Consider the following 13,773-nt stretch of genomic DNA (forward strand, 5'->3'; position numbering starts at 1 on the left):
TTTATCCCAAAGTAACCACATCCATCTTCCAGAGGTTGGGGTTTCCCCATGTAGACCTGTTCTCAACCAAGCAGAACAGGAAATGACAGCTGTTCTGCTCGCTGTGTGGTGATGGCATGGGCTTTCTTTCAGATGCCTTCCTATTCCCGTGGACAGCACTTCTGTTCTACACATTTCTCCCTATTCCTCTGGTACACGTGGTCCTTCTGAAAGTCAAGCGAGACAAAGCAAGGGTTATTCTTATAGCCCCTACATGGCCACATCAACATTGGTTCAGCACGCTACTGGATCTCTCGGTAGCGACCCCACTGCCTCTCCCACCCCTCCTGGTCCTGATCTTGCAAGACCATGGCTGTTTTCACCACACAGACCTTAAGGCCCGCCACTTGACTGCGTGGAAGCTCCATGGTTGAGTCTGGCAGAGCTGGCCTGATTGGAACAAATCCACCAGGTCTTGCTAGGTAGTAGAAACCTGTCTACTAGAGCAACTTATCTAGCCAAATGGAAGAAATTCTCGGTGTGATCTTCCCAAAAAGGCCTCTCACCAACTCAGTCATCCCTCCAGTCTGTGCTGGAATATCTGCTCCATCTGAAGCAACAAGGCCTGTCTATTTCATCGATCAAGGTGCATCTAGCAATAATCTCAGCCTTCCACCCTCTGGTGGATGTTAGGTCAGTCTTCTCTCATGAAATGTCTATTTGTTTGCTTACAGGTCTAAAGAGGCTTTACCCTCAAATTCGTAAGCCTGGCCCTGCATGGGACCTAAACTTGGTCCTGCTGAGACTCTGGCATCATGCCCTCTCTTGTATCTACCCTGGAAAGTCTCCTTCCTGGTGGCAGCTACCTTGGCCAGAAGGGTCTCAGAAATCAGAGCCCTTACGTCAGAACCCCCGTATATGAGGACACGGTTCAACTGTGCCACCACCCAGTGTTCCTCCCAAAGGTGTTCTCAGAGTTTCATAGTAATTAGGATATTTTCCTGCCCATTTTCTTTCCAAAACTGCACAAGAATGTGAAGGAGTAACATCTCCATATACTGGACGTTAGATGCTCTCTAGCATTCTACATTGAGAGAACCAAGCTGTGCCATAAATCTTCGTGGCTCATTATGGTAGTAGCAGACAGGATGAAAGGCCTACCAGTTTTGACCCAGAGAATTTCCTCCTGAATCACTTCCCGCATTCACATGTGCTATGAGCAGGTGGGCATCCCACCACCTGTCATCTTGACAGCCCATTCGATGAGAGATCAGGCTTCATCAGCAGCATTTCTGGCCCAGGTCCCCATTCAAGACATCTGCAGGGCAGCAACCTGGTCATCTGTACATACATTCTGCTCCCGTTATGCCATTACCCAGCAAGCTATGGATGACACTAAGTTTGATTGAGCTGTATTGCCACCCTCAAGTCCATGAACTCTGAGCCCACCTCCTCAGGTATTGCTTGGGAGTCCCCTAACGTCGAATGGACACGAGCAAGCACTTGAAGAATTAAAAACGATTACTAACTTTTCCGTAACTGTTGTTCTTTGAGATGTGTTGCACATGTCCATTTCATGACCCATCCTCCTGCCCCTCTGTCGGAGTTTGCTGGCAAAATGAAACTGAGAGGGTATAGGACCAGCCAGGCCCCTTATACTGGTGGATGAGCACGTGGCATCAGAGAGTGCTAGAGCTAGTCCAACGGACACCACTGAGGGAAAAATATCCGGCAACGGTATACACAGCACATGCTCACCTAACGTGGAATGGACATGAGCAACACATCTCGAAGAACAACAGTTACGGAAAGGTTAGTAACCATTTTGGCGGGGGGGCGGGAATACCAATTTAACTATTTTGGTTAGGTGTGTGTATTTTACTGAAAGTTAAATTGGTAAAATATGGGTGCAGGTATGTCAGTATAAAAGTGCCTTATTGGTATAGCTTAGTTCTCTAAATTTATAGGGATACGCTATACCTGTATAAGCACCTTTATAAGCACCTTATGCCTGTATAAGCACCTTTATACAGGTATAACTATGTCCAAAGTGGGAGGAGTTGCACCATTTTATCTGTATTGGCACACTTTTTGGGGGTAGACAAGACCTAACAGGAAAGGTATGGTGTCTCCACCCAATAGGAAACTTTCTTTCATTTTGTGTGCTTTTATACATGAATTTCATGTGCACTTGAACAACCACATTATGGTGATGACCTTCAGTTACTTCCATATTTAAAACAGCAAAGAAAAAGAATCAGTTTCAAGCAATAGACTTTATTGTTAGAACTGATCAAAACATGGAAAACAATGTTGTGATGCTGCACCCCATATTCTTCATAAAAATATTTTTATAATATGAATATGGCATAAGTAAGATGTTTTATGCAAGATAGGTAATGTGAGATATCATTGGAAAGGTTATGATTTGCTGAATGTGATTATCCAGTTTGTATGCATGTATCATTTCTGTATCTGAAGTTAGGAATATTGACTATGTAACCATCACAACTGTGTGTGTACTTGGGGAATGCCCACCAGACAGTATGCTTCCTAGGTTGCTGCTTTGACACTACAGGGTCAGGTGATCGTGTCACTTGGTACTAGACCCCCATCTTGGGCTTTCAGTGTCTTTCGATTAAGAGGGGGTGGGGTGGGTCAGACTGGGAAACAAAAAATTCCCATAATATGGAAATTCTATTTAAGGCTGGAGAGTGGGTTAATCACACTTGCCAGTTCTTCACTGAATCCCCGCCCAGGATGACTGCTGTAAACACCTAAGACTGATCTGGGGAGAAGGACTGGGAACCAGGCTGAGAGAGGTCAACCTGTGAAGGAAATACCTTGAGATTTAAGCTGCAAGCAGTGCAGTTTACCTTTAAGAAACTTTGCAACCTGCACAAAACAACATTTGGGGTGAGAAATTACTATTTGTAGCCAATTTCTTTAATGTATTAAGCCTAGTTTCCGTGTTTCGTTTTATTTGCTCAGTAATCTGCTTTGATTTGTTTGCTATCCCTTATAATCACTTAAGTTTAACTACAACAGGTACATTTTATTTTTTGTTTATTTCAAAACCTAGTTTGTGCAATTCATATCTGGGGTGGTTAAAAGCTCTGCATATATCCCCAGGGCCGCCCAGAGGGGGGGGCAAAGGGGGCAATTTGCCCCGGGCCCCGGGCTCCGCAGGGGCCCCCAAGAGAAGAGCGGAGGCTCCCGCCTCCGCCCCTCTCCTGGAGCCTCAGCGTCTCCGGCGGGGCCCCTGAGCCCCGCCCCGCTCAGAGACGGTCCCTCCCCGTCCCCGTCCCCAGCCCCAGCCTCTTACTGAGCACGTCTCTCGCGGGGCCTGAGCTCCGTCCCGCTCAGAGCCGCGTGGTGAGCGGGGCGGGGCTGGGAGCTTCAACGGGGCCTGAGCCCCGCCCCGCTCAGAGCGCCGTGGGGAGGGGGCGGGGCAGCTGCCTCCGCTCGGCGTGGAGCTCACAGCCCCTCCCCCTCACCACGCGGCTCTGAGCGGGACGGAGTTCAGGCCCCGCCGGAGACGTGCTCGGTAAGAGGCTGGGGCCGGGACCGGGGCGGGGGGGAGGAGCGGGACCCGCCGCCGCCGAAGCGCAGCCCAGTCTTCGGCGGCGGGGGGCCCCTTCTGTTCCGGGACCCGCCGCCTAAGTGCCCGGAAGGCCCGCGGCGGGGACCCCCCCCCGCCACCGAATTACCGCCGAAGACCGGGCTGCGCTTCGGCGGCGGGTCCCGCTTCGGCGGTAATTCGGTGGCGGGGGGCTCCCGCCGCGGGTCTTCGGGGCACTTTGGCGGCAGGTCCCGGAACGGAAGGGCCCCCCCGCCGCCGAAGACCCCGGGCCCCCGGAATCCTCTGGGCGGCCCTGTATATCCCTCCACATTGAGAGAGGGAGCGATTTTTTTATGAGCTTGCATGGTACAGATCTCTCTGTACAGAGCAATACAATATAATTTTGGGTTCACACTCCAGAGAGTGTGTGTACAGGAGTGCTGGGCGTCCCCTAGCTGAGTCCTCCCACAGAGAGCTGATCGTAGATTCTGTGATTCTACAGCTGGGTATGTCCCTGCCTGCATGTGTGCTGGAAAGGGGCTTTGAGGGCCCGTCACAGGAACACAGTGCAAGGGAAACCCAGGCTGGTAGGAGAGGCGGGCTCAGTGGGACCCCAGCACATCCAGTGGCACCCCGAAAGGGGACTCCAATCTGTCACAAATGTCACAAAAAATTGTTATAAGCTTTGAAACAGAACAATTGTTTGTGAAATATTTTTCTAAAAGTTCAGATTTTTTGTAATTTCAGATGTTTGGGGTTTTCCCCTTTCTACCTTTTTTCCCCCTTATTGCCACAATAAAAATAACTGTTCAGGCTGTGTGTGGTTTTTTATTTTTTGCTGTTCTGTATGGCAGAGTTAGTTTTAATTTTTCCATTCTGTAACTTTTTCAAAGTTGGGGAAATTTAAAAAAGTTTAAGTGGCAACAGGAAGCAGAAAGGAATAAAGGAAAAGGATTTTAAAAAAAAAGAAACAAAAGCTTTTTGTAAAAGTTTGTTATAAAAAGCCAATTGTCATCAAAAAATGTTGTGAATGAACAATTTCAAGCATGTCAGTTGTAGTGAATGTGATTGGGTTGTTTGACAGGCTGTAAAGATGCTGCATGTTGCAAACATACTAATGCAGTCCACTTGGCAAATCAGTAAGGCCCTTGTCTTCACAGCATTTTCAGAAGTTCTCCTGTTATTGGCCTAACACAGTGCAACTCCACCAGTGCTATCCACAGTATGAATGAAACTGTTGAGCATGGGTGCAGTCTTTGCTGCGAAATTTAGGTGTGTTGCAAACTTGGGTTAAAAAAAAACAGGAAAAATAAAGCAACTTGGTTTATAACTTGGGTGTGCTGCTCAATTTAAAGCTTGTAGGGAGAGCTTGGGGTTGAACTCAAGCTGCGAACTTGAGTTAAAAGTTGAGTTGCCATGTCTTCACTGCTGTTTTAATTTGAATTTAGCTAATGTAGGTTAATTTCCCCGATTAAGAACACACCCTTTTTGTAGTGAAGACGTACCCTTATAGACTCGTTTTTTAAGACTGGCTCCCTACTTCTTTTACCCTTTTCTTAGTCTCTTATGTTAATTGCACCACTATCTCACCTGGATTACAGTATCTATAGTTGACTAGTGATGCTAATTGCTACCAGGGAAATACCTGCAACTTTCTTTAATGTTTCATTTGTAGCCTATGTATTTTGATGTAGGAAGTGAAGAAGTAGTCTTCAAAACTGATGAATGTGGGAGATTTAGTAAAGCAGAAAATATATGGAAACCATATCTGTGGTCTCATAAACATAATACCTTTTATATAAGTGATTTTGGTTAGTGTGTAGTTGGCAAATAAATTAATATAACAGTGAGTACATCTGTTTTTAGCATTCTTCCTATTTTGGTTTGCTTGTCTTGTCTTAAAACTTCCCATTGTTCTCCTATATTTAGTTTGAATGGAAAAGTGGTTTAAAATTACCTGGTAATGAGTCCCATACAGTGGTTTCTGGTGTGTCCACTCAAATTACTTTTTCTCATATTCCTTACTCGCCTCTCTGGACTCCCTTCCAAAAAATAACAACACTAGTGTTGCATATAGATGCTGATAATCTTTCAGCACAAATTTTTTTTATTCTTCTTTGCCCCCAGAAGCCAGTTCTCAAAAAAAGACTATCTAAAAGATTGCCAGCTATTGCCCCAGAGTTTTTCACAGAAAAGTCCTCTTTAATCAATGCAGCATTGTCAGCATTTTCCCCAGAATAATTTTGGACACTAAGATCAAACTCTGCTGCCCAGCATGGGATTCAGTTTTTCAAACATTTCATAATTAAATATCAAGGACCTAATTTGTAGTTTGAAACAAAGCAACAGTGATGGCTCCTCACGCATTCATAATTTGTTCCTGTTGTTGCAATGCCTGGACCATAAATCATATCAGTATATCACAGTGTAGGTGTTTGCCCTGAGGATGGGAAAATGGTTGCTGGCATCCTTTCAGTGACAGAATCCTGCATGGTTCTAATCTCTTTTGTCCCTCCTTCCTTACAAAAGGGGCAATAGGGAATCAAGCCAGGAAGTGGGAGCTGCCCCATAGAGAAGCCCCAGAATTCATTTCCAAATTCCTTCCTGATTAGGCAGGACATGGTCTTAGAGACATTAAACATTTTGTCCTCAGTCCAACACATTTCCCTCTCTTTCTTTCAGGGTTAGCTGGGTGTACAACAAACACATAGGGTCCTAACATGTGAGAGTCAGAGAAACCACTTATTTAAGAAAAAATTAAGAATAAAAACGGATGACTTAATTTAAGCATTTGTCAGTGCTCCAGGAGTTCATATTGATAATATTGTCAAGCTTTCAGAGCCCCTTCATATTAAGCTTCCCATGACATATCTCAAGGAAGCCAGAATACAGTTTTTAAACACGATTATAGGTTGGAAAATGCCAAGTGATTATCTGCCCAGAAATCTTTTTGTTAAACTATGTCCAAGAAAAAGGTTTGGTCAGAGTTGCTGATCTTGCCCAGTAACTATTTCAGTCTGGCTTAGTCCCTTTCTATTACTTAATGAATTCTTCCCTTCCCTTAGAAGGTTGGCATCAGAATTCAAAGTAACTGCCTTCCATAGAATGCACATTTATGTGAGAGCGTGTCTCATGGAACTGTATGTGAATGAAGGTGAAAAGACAGATTTCAGTCCAGGGGACATTTCATTTTATGTATGTGTACATATAGATATATTTTATTTTATGTATTTATTTGTTTATTTTAAAGCTTCCTGGACTTTTTCCATAAGTTTGTTGAAGTTTTCTGGCATCACAGTTCATTATAACTGTGGTGAGCCAGACTGACAGCTTCTTTTTTGGGGGTTGGGGGGAAGAAAGTAGGAAAAACTGCATGGAAAAAGAGAGGAATAGTGGTAAAACTTAAAATCTGACTCTCGCGTCTTTCACATTCTATTATAAATACTGCTTTTTCCCCCTTCCACTCTAACAGGAAGATAGGCCAGTCCACTAGCTTCCCCCAGATCAGGGTAATTCCGCTTCTGGAACTTTGTTCCTTTTAAAACCAGCTCTAAATGCAAACTGCTTCTTTGTCCAACTTTAGGTCATGTTGTAGCATTGAAACAATCTTGGTTAATGTGATAGTTTATCCCTTGCTAAAGAACAAAAACAAAAAATATCCTTGCAGATTGTTAGACCCTTTCTACAGCCTTTGACCCGTTGATCATACGATGATGCGGACAAGGCCACATCCCTTATGTGGCTTCTCTCAAGATGCTGTGTTCATTATGGAAATGGAGGGCACAAAGGGTGATTATGGGCACTTGCTCATCTTCACCTAAATGATCTCCAGGGTTTCACGTTGTATGTCCCACTGCCTAACATTCATGGGACTGCTGGATGAGATCATAGAGAGAGTACAGATCACAGCATCATCGGTAACATGATGGTACACAATTAGTGACTTCCTCTTCGGGTTGACCTAATGTCTCAGCTATCAGACTCTAGCTGATGGTTTTTATTTGGCTGGCACAGAGCTGGTTGAAACAGAACCACACAAGACTGAAATGATATTATGAATAGGGGAAAGCTTTTAAAGAAATTGCTGGTAGCTTGGGCATGTTCATTATTCAGGGACTTCAACTGTCACTTAAACTATGTCTTTGCTTAGCAGTTGTGGTCAATGCAAAGTTGAGTTTAATCCCTGTTCCTAGGCTCAGTCAGAATTAGGACAATTCCTTTTTGTGGTTTGTTATTCCTCTAATTGGTTGGAAATTTATCCTTCTGGGAGAATGAGGTCTGTGTTGCTTTCTGGTTATATATTGCATTTGTCTGATTGTTTTTTCTTAAATTGTTAATGGCTTATATTTGGTCATGACTATTTAGTGCTTAGATGTCTCACATACAATAAATACAACTGTGTTCTTTCTCTAGTCTTTTATTAAGAGACTAACTGTCAGTACAAAGAGCTATTTTTCCCACAGGAGAAAGGGAGTGTTCATTCAAATTTACCAGTCTCTGTGGTAAATTAGTTATGCTCAAAAAGACCCTCTCTACATGTTATTTAGTTTTCTACTAATTGAGTCAGGCAGTGGAAATTATTAATATTGTTGTTATTTTTGCGGTATTGCCTGCGGACATTCAACAGGGGTTAAGGGCCCCTTATACGAGGCACTATCCAAACAACACGGTCTGTGCCCCTAAGTGCTTACAACTTGGATTAAGAAAATGCAAGCAAGTGAATAAACAGACAGGCAAGGAAGATAGGTGAACAAGGGTCACAGTAGAGACAGGTGCATTTACCAAAGTCTCAGTCAGTGGCTGGTCTGACAATTGAATTTCAGTGGCCTGCTCTGAGCAAGAGACCATAACTCTCATTGGTCTATATGGGGGTTGCCCTAATGTTTTATTATAAATTGATAGCAGTGCTAGGCTCTGGACCTGACACATTGAATATACTGGGAACAAAAACATAGTTCAGATGCCAGAAGTTCAAAATCAAGCCTTTGGAATGCAATAATAGGAACTCAGCAAATACCTGGAACAATTTACCAAGGGTCATGGTGGATTCTCCATCACTGACAATTTTTAAATCAAGACTGGATGTTTTTATAAAAGATCTGCTCTAGGATTTATTTTGTGGAGTTTCTATGGCCTTTGTTATGCAGGAGGTCAGACTAGATGATCACAATGGTCCCTTCGGGCCTGGGAATCTATGAATCTCATGCTGAAAGATGAAAACCACGATTACAGTTTCAGTCCTGTGTTACAAAGCAATTGCCAATAGAAACAGTTGTGCATGAGTTCTTCTATTATCTTTGCTCAGGATTGTATGGAGAGTGCTTTGGAGTTGGAAAGATTGCACCCGGGATAAAAAAAGGCATTGGGGTCTATAAGGCTACAATTAGGAAAAATGTGTTGGAGCACACTGAGGAGGGATTCAGAAAGGTCATAGTTCATACTATACAACTTTGTTGTGTTACACAGTATAAACTTGTCAATATAAATAGTCCCCAAATGACATTCAGAGGAAATTAACAGATGGGAAGAAAAATTTGGAGGTATAGGCAATAGGGGATGCAGATTCAGTGAGTTGGATAGATGCAAGAGGTGCTTCCAGACAACAGGCGCTACAGAGCAGAAGTTTCCTGTACCAGTAGTATGTAGAGGGGCAGAGAGAAAACTGGTGCTAGATGATAAGATGGTGCAGAAAGGGAGGTAGAGACGGGTTTCATGTATAGTAGGTTGATGTAAGTCCATAGAGGTATTGAAAACACAGAATACAACTTTGAACTGAAATGAATTTGGAGTCAGTGGTATAGTTTGAGGATGGAAGTGATGAGGTCACATTTATTTGTTTGTGTGAAAAGGCAGACAGCAGTATTCAGCTCATTCTAGAATTGGGGAAGTGGGGTTTCATTCATAAGTTTGAGGATGATTTTTTTCTAAATACTTTGAAGTTTAATCTTATCTCCCTCCAAAGCTTCTCAACGTTGTTGTATACCAGCAAGCCCCCCAAAAAATTCAGTTAAAATAATTGGTTACAACTCAGAAACACCATTTCAGTTATAATTGTTAATAAAGAAATGGAGTATTAATTGAGGGGAGACAGTATGGGGGCTTATTGGAAAAATGATTTCATATAGTTCTTCACCAGTGTTGAGCCAGGTTGATTTTTGTCCATCCTGAAAAAGAGGTGTCTGCTGTAGGTTTCCGTACACTGGGTGTCTGATGCTGACCCACTGCCTCTCTGTAAGTAGAATTTCCCATTGCATCCTTTCGTGTTGCGCTATTATTTTGATTTATCTGAAGTTTTTCCATTAATTTCAGGAAATAAGAGCCTGCCTTTAGTAATGTTTGTGAGCAAAGTCTGGTACCTGGCATCCTGATATTTAGAGTTTGATTGATTAGAGTTGTTGACTCTCAGAAATCAACTTCACTCTTATGCTATCTGATAGGGAATAGTGGAAGCTCAGCCAAGGCGAGAGTCTCCAGAGTAAGGGAGCAGCACATTAGCTCTGCATTTCCAGAGTGAATGGTTTTCCTTCTAAGGAGACTCTGGAAAATAGCTTAACAATTCCTGGGGGAAGTAAGTTATAAAACTTGAGAAGGAGATATTTAAATCCTATGAGCCAGCCAGCCAGCAGCAGTGGAATTGGCCATCAGAACTCATAAAAGTCTCAACCAATCTCTTTTATTGTCTTGTGGCTGAAGCAATGAGATATCTCAGCTTTTGCATGGTGAACTTTCCCCATCGTGTCCTGTTTGCTACTGTTTATTTTTTTATGCAAAAAATAATGAGTGCTGTATTTAAAAGAAGATCTCTTTAGAATATGTTGTGGGAAAGGATATTGCAAAGGTCCCTCCAATTACTGAAGTTTCAGAATATGAGAGTAAATCAAATCTGAGATGCTACAACAGCTGATGAACTCACACTTGGGCCCAGTCATAGATTTGCTCTCTTTTAACATCATTTTAAACTATGGAAGCTGTGGGCAACATTTCAAATTTCCATACACTACACTTTGGATACCCTAAGTTCAACCAGGAAAAAAGTCAAGAATACAAAGGAATTTTCATTGATATGCTAGTTAAGAATCTGAAGTGTTTTGAAGATATTCCATCTCAACTGATAAGCTTTTTGTGAACCTGAATTTTATATTGAATTCTATGTGAACAATGCTCAGATCTGATACTCTTCGCTCATACTTGATATTACAATAATTGGCATGGTAATGGGACTTTGGCAGGAAGCAACAAATATTAACCACAAACCCAGACCTGAGGAGAATGAGTCTGAAGTATGAATCTGTCATGCAGTATATAAAGCTCTAGGAAAATATTTCCCATTACAGTTACAGGGCCAAATTTGGCCTTGGTTATCATTCTAGGATCTTGAAAGGAGTTGCAGCCATTCACACCAGGAGCGAATCCAGATTAACTAGTACATCATAGACCAGTGGTCTCCAGCCTTTTTACTCCCAAGATCACTTTTTGAATCTAAAGGCAACCCAGGATCTACCCCGCACCTTCCCCAAAGCCCCACCCCACTCACTCCACTTCCCCCCCATCACTCGCTCTCCCCCACCCTGCCTCACTTTCACCAGGCTGGGGCAGGGGGTTGGGATTTGGGAGGGGGTGCGGGCTCTGGGTTGAGCCTGGGGTAGGGGGTTGGAGTGCAGGAGTGGGTGAGGGGTGCAAGCTCTAGGAGGGAGTTTGGGCGCAGGAGCGGACTCCTGGCTGGGGCAGAGTGTTGGGGTGCAGGAGTGGGTACAGGGTGCTGGCTCTGGGAGGGGGGTCAGGGCTGGGGCAGAGGGTTGGGGTTCAGGAGCGGGTATGGGGTGCTGGCTCTGGAAAGGGGCTCAAGGATGTGGATTGGGGTGCAGCCTCCTGCTGGGCAGCACTTATCTCCAGTGGCTCCTGGTCAGTGGCGGGCACAGCAAAGCTAAGGCAGGCTCCTTGCCTACCCCAGTCCCACACTGCTCCCACAAGGGGCCAACGCGTCCCTGCGGCCCCTGGGGTGGGAGGGCAGGGGGCATGTGGCTCCATGCACTAGCCCCTCTCTGCAAGTACCGCCCCCGCAGCTCTCGCGGCCAATGGGAGCTGCGGGGTCGGTACTTGCAGGCAGGAACAGCATGCGGAGGGAGACCCCTTCCCCCGAGGCTGCAGTGGCCTCTTCTGGGAGCAGTGTGAGGCCAGGGTAGGCAGGGAGTCTACCTTACCAGCAGCCACACTGCACTGCCGCCGGAGGTCACAATCGATTGGTTGGTGACCACTGTCATAGACCATTGGTATTTGATTCATTTATCCTGTGCAGGCCTTCATAAACTGGCACATGGGTTTAGGTCCAGGATGTCCAAAGAGTGCCCCATAAAAAGTAGCCTGTAACTTCTCTGTTCCATACAGAGTTGCAGTTCACAGAGATTACAGGTCCCAGCATGACACTGTCTTGATCTGATAAGCGTTCCACATGGATCAAGTTGCTGTATTGCATGCTGAGACCTATAATCTCTGCAGGCTACACTACTGTGTTAAAAGTGCTGTTTTGTTCAAATTAAGTGTCATCCTTGGGCCTCGTTTGAGTTGCCAATTTGGCCATCAGCTGGAAAATATTCAACAACCTATAGTTTAAATAGAACCATAGCAAATTTTAAATCCTAGCCATGATCCTGTACCACCAATTTCTGAAGCTGTGTATGATGCTGCCTCAAGCAATGATGGTGATTGATTATGAAACTGTATACAGTAATCATAGTTGATACTTTTTCATTAGTGCTTATTTCCCTTGTCTCAATCCTATTCCTTCTTTTTATAGCTGGATTCCCTTTTTTATTGAGTAACTGAGTCACACCTTTCAAGTTGCAGTTGCTGTACAGTATCTCCTCTCCTTACTAACCAAATGCCCTCTGGTTGTGTGTTTGGAAAGTTAGCCAGGCTGATTCATAATTTGACTGCACTTCAGTCTTTTGTTTCTTTAGTGGCATTGGCTCTGGCTTTTATTGGTGTTTGGTTTGCTAGATTGCAGCATTCCAAACCCACGTTTGTGGTATTTCATAATCTGCTTGTGACCTTTTTGGAGCAGGGTGGGGACAGCATATGCAATACAATTGTGGTCACTATGGTTTAAAATACAGCGGGGAACTTGGAGGTCCTAATCCATAGGAATTAGTCAGTAAAACAAAGTCTAATCCAGAAGAGAACTCTGGGGAATAGAATGTTTCCAATGGGAATTCATTAGAGCTGATACATTTCTTTTAAGCACTGCAGAGAGCTAACTTTCAATCTTAAACTCTGCTATGAGGTACAGAGGAAACTTGCATGGAAAGTGTGTAAAATCAGTCTGTTCCTTACCTGTTCTTCTTAAATGTGAAACTATTTTCTGCTGTTTGTGTAAAGAAAACAATCTTTATGCCTCTTCTTGCAAGAGATGGCAGCATCTGATACAGGCACATTTAACAGCCAGATTATATAGGTTGTATGTGCAGTATCAAAGAAATAAAGGCTAAAATAATATTTGATAGTAGCACTGACCAACAAAAAACAAGCAAATAGGGAACTTCTTTAATTATTGCTGGTAAAGATCCCTGGTTTAGGGATCTGCATATACACTCCACATCATGTCTGGAGCTCCCTAGAAACCCACTGTATGTGAGGTGTTATAGGGAGTCATGGCCCCCAGAACCGTTCATTGTTCTCCAGACACTGAAGCAGCAAGCCAGAACTCCCTGTTGTCCTTCTTTTAATTTGTCAGCTATTTTTGTTAGGAATAGTTATTTATAGTTTTAATAGGTTTTTAGGTAAGGTATAGTCCAGATAAATTTGGTATTCCAGAATACTTCCATAGATAGTGAACAACAAAAATAGATCTGTTTGCAATATGGAAGAACTCCAATCCTGGAAAAAGGACCAAGTTCCAGTTCCCTGACAGATGCCTTTTTATTAAGCCTTTTAGCAAAACTAATGACGTACCGTTTGTACCTCTGAAAGACCAATTCCTCCTTTAGCTATCCTTTATGGCAGTAGCATCAACCAGGAGAGTTAGTGCAATCCAGGATTGAATGGCTTCTTCAACCCTTAGCCAAGCAGTCGGCCATAGCGATCGTTCGCCATTTGATCCATTCCTGCGTGGCCACAAGGGCTTGATGGCCCAAGAGTCCAACATCGGAACAGACTTGAACCCATGTAATAGGGGGATCTGTCTCTGGGCCGTCTCCATCCTTCAATTTAATGGCTGATCTTCCTTAATCTCCCAT

General features: G+C 43.8%; 1 protein-coding gene across 8 annotated transcripts in view; it reads left to right on the forward strand.

Moving 5' to 3' along the window:
• ERC1 (ELKS/RAB6-interacting/CAST family member 1) overlaps nt 1-13,773 on the forward strand; it is a 578,436-nt gene that overhangs the window by 415,674 nt on the left and 148,989 nt on the right. The window lies entirely within an intron of this gene.

This window comes from Mauremys mutica, chromosome 1 (assembly GCF_020497125.1).
Source record: "Mauremys mutica isolate MM-2020 ecotype Southern chromosome 1, ASM2049712v1, whole genome shotgun sequence".
Classification (NCBI taxonomy): domain Eukaryota; kingdom Metazoa; phylum Chordata; order Testudines; family Geoemydidae; genus Mauremys; species Mauremys mutica.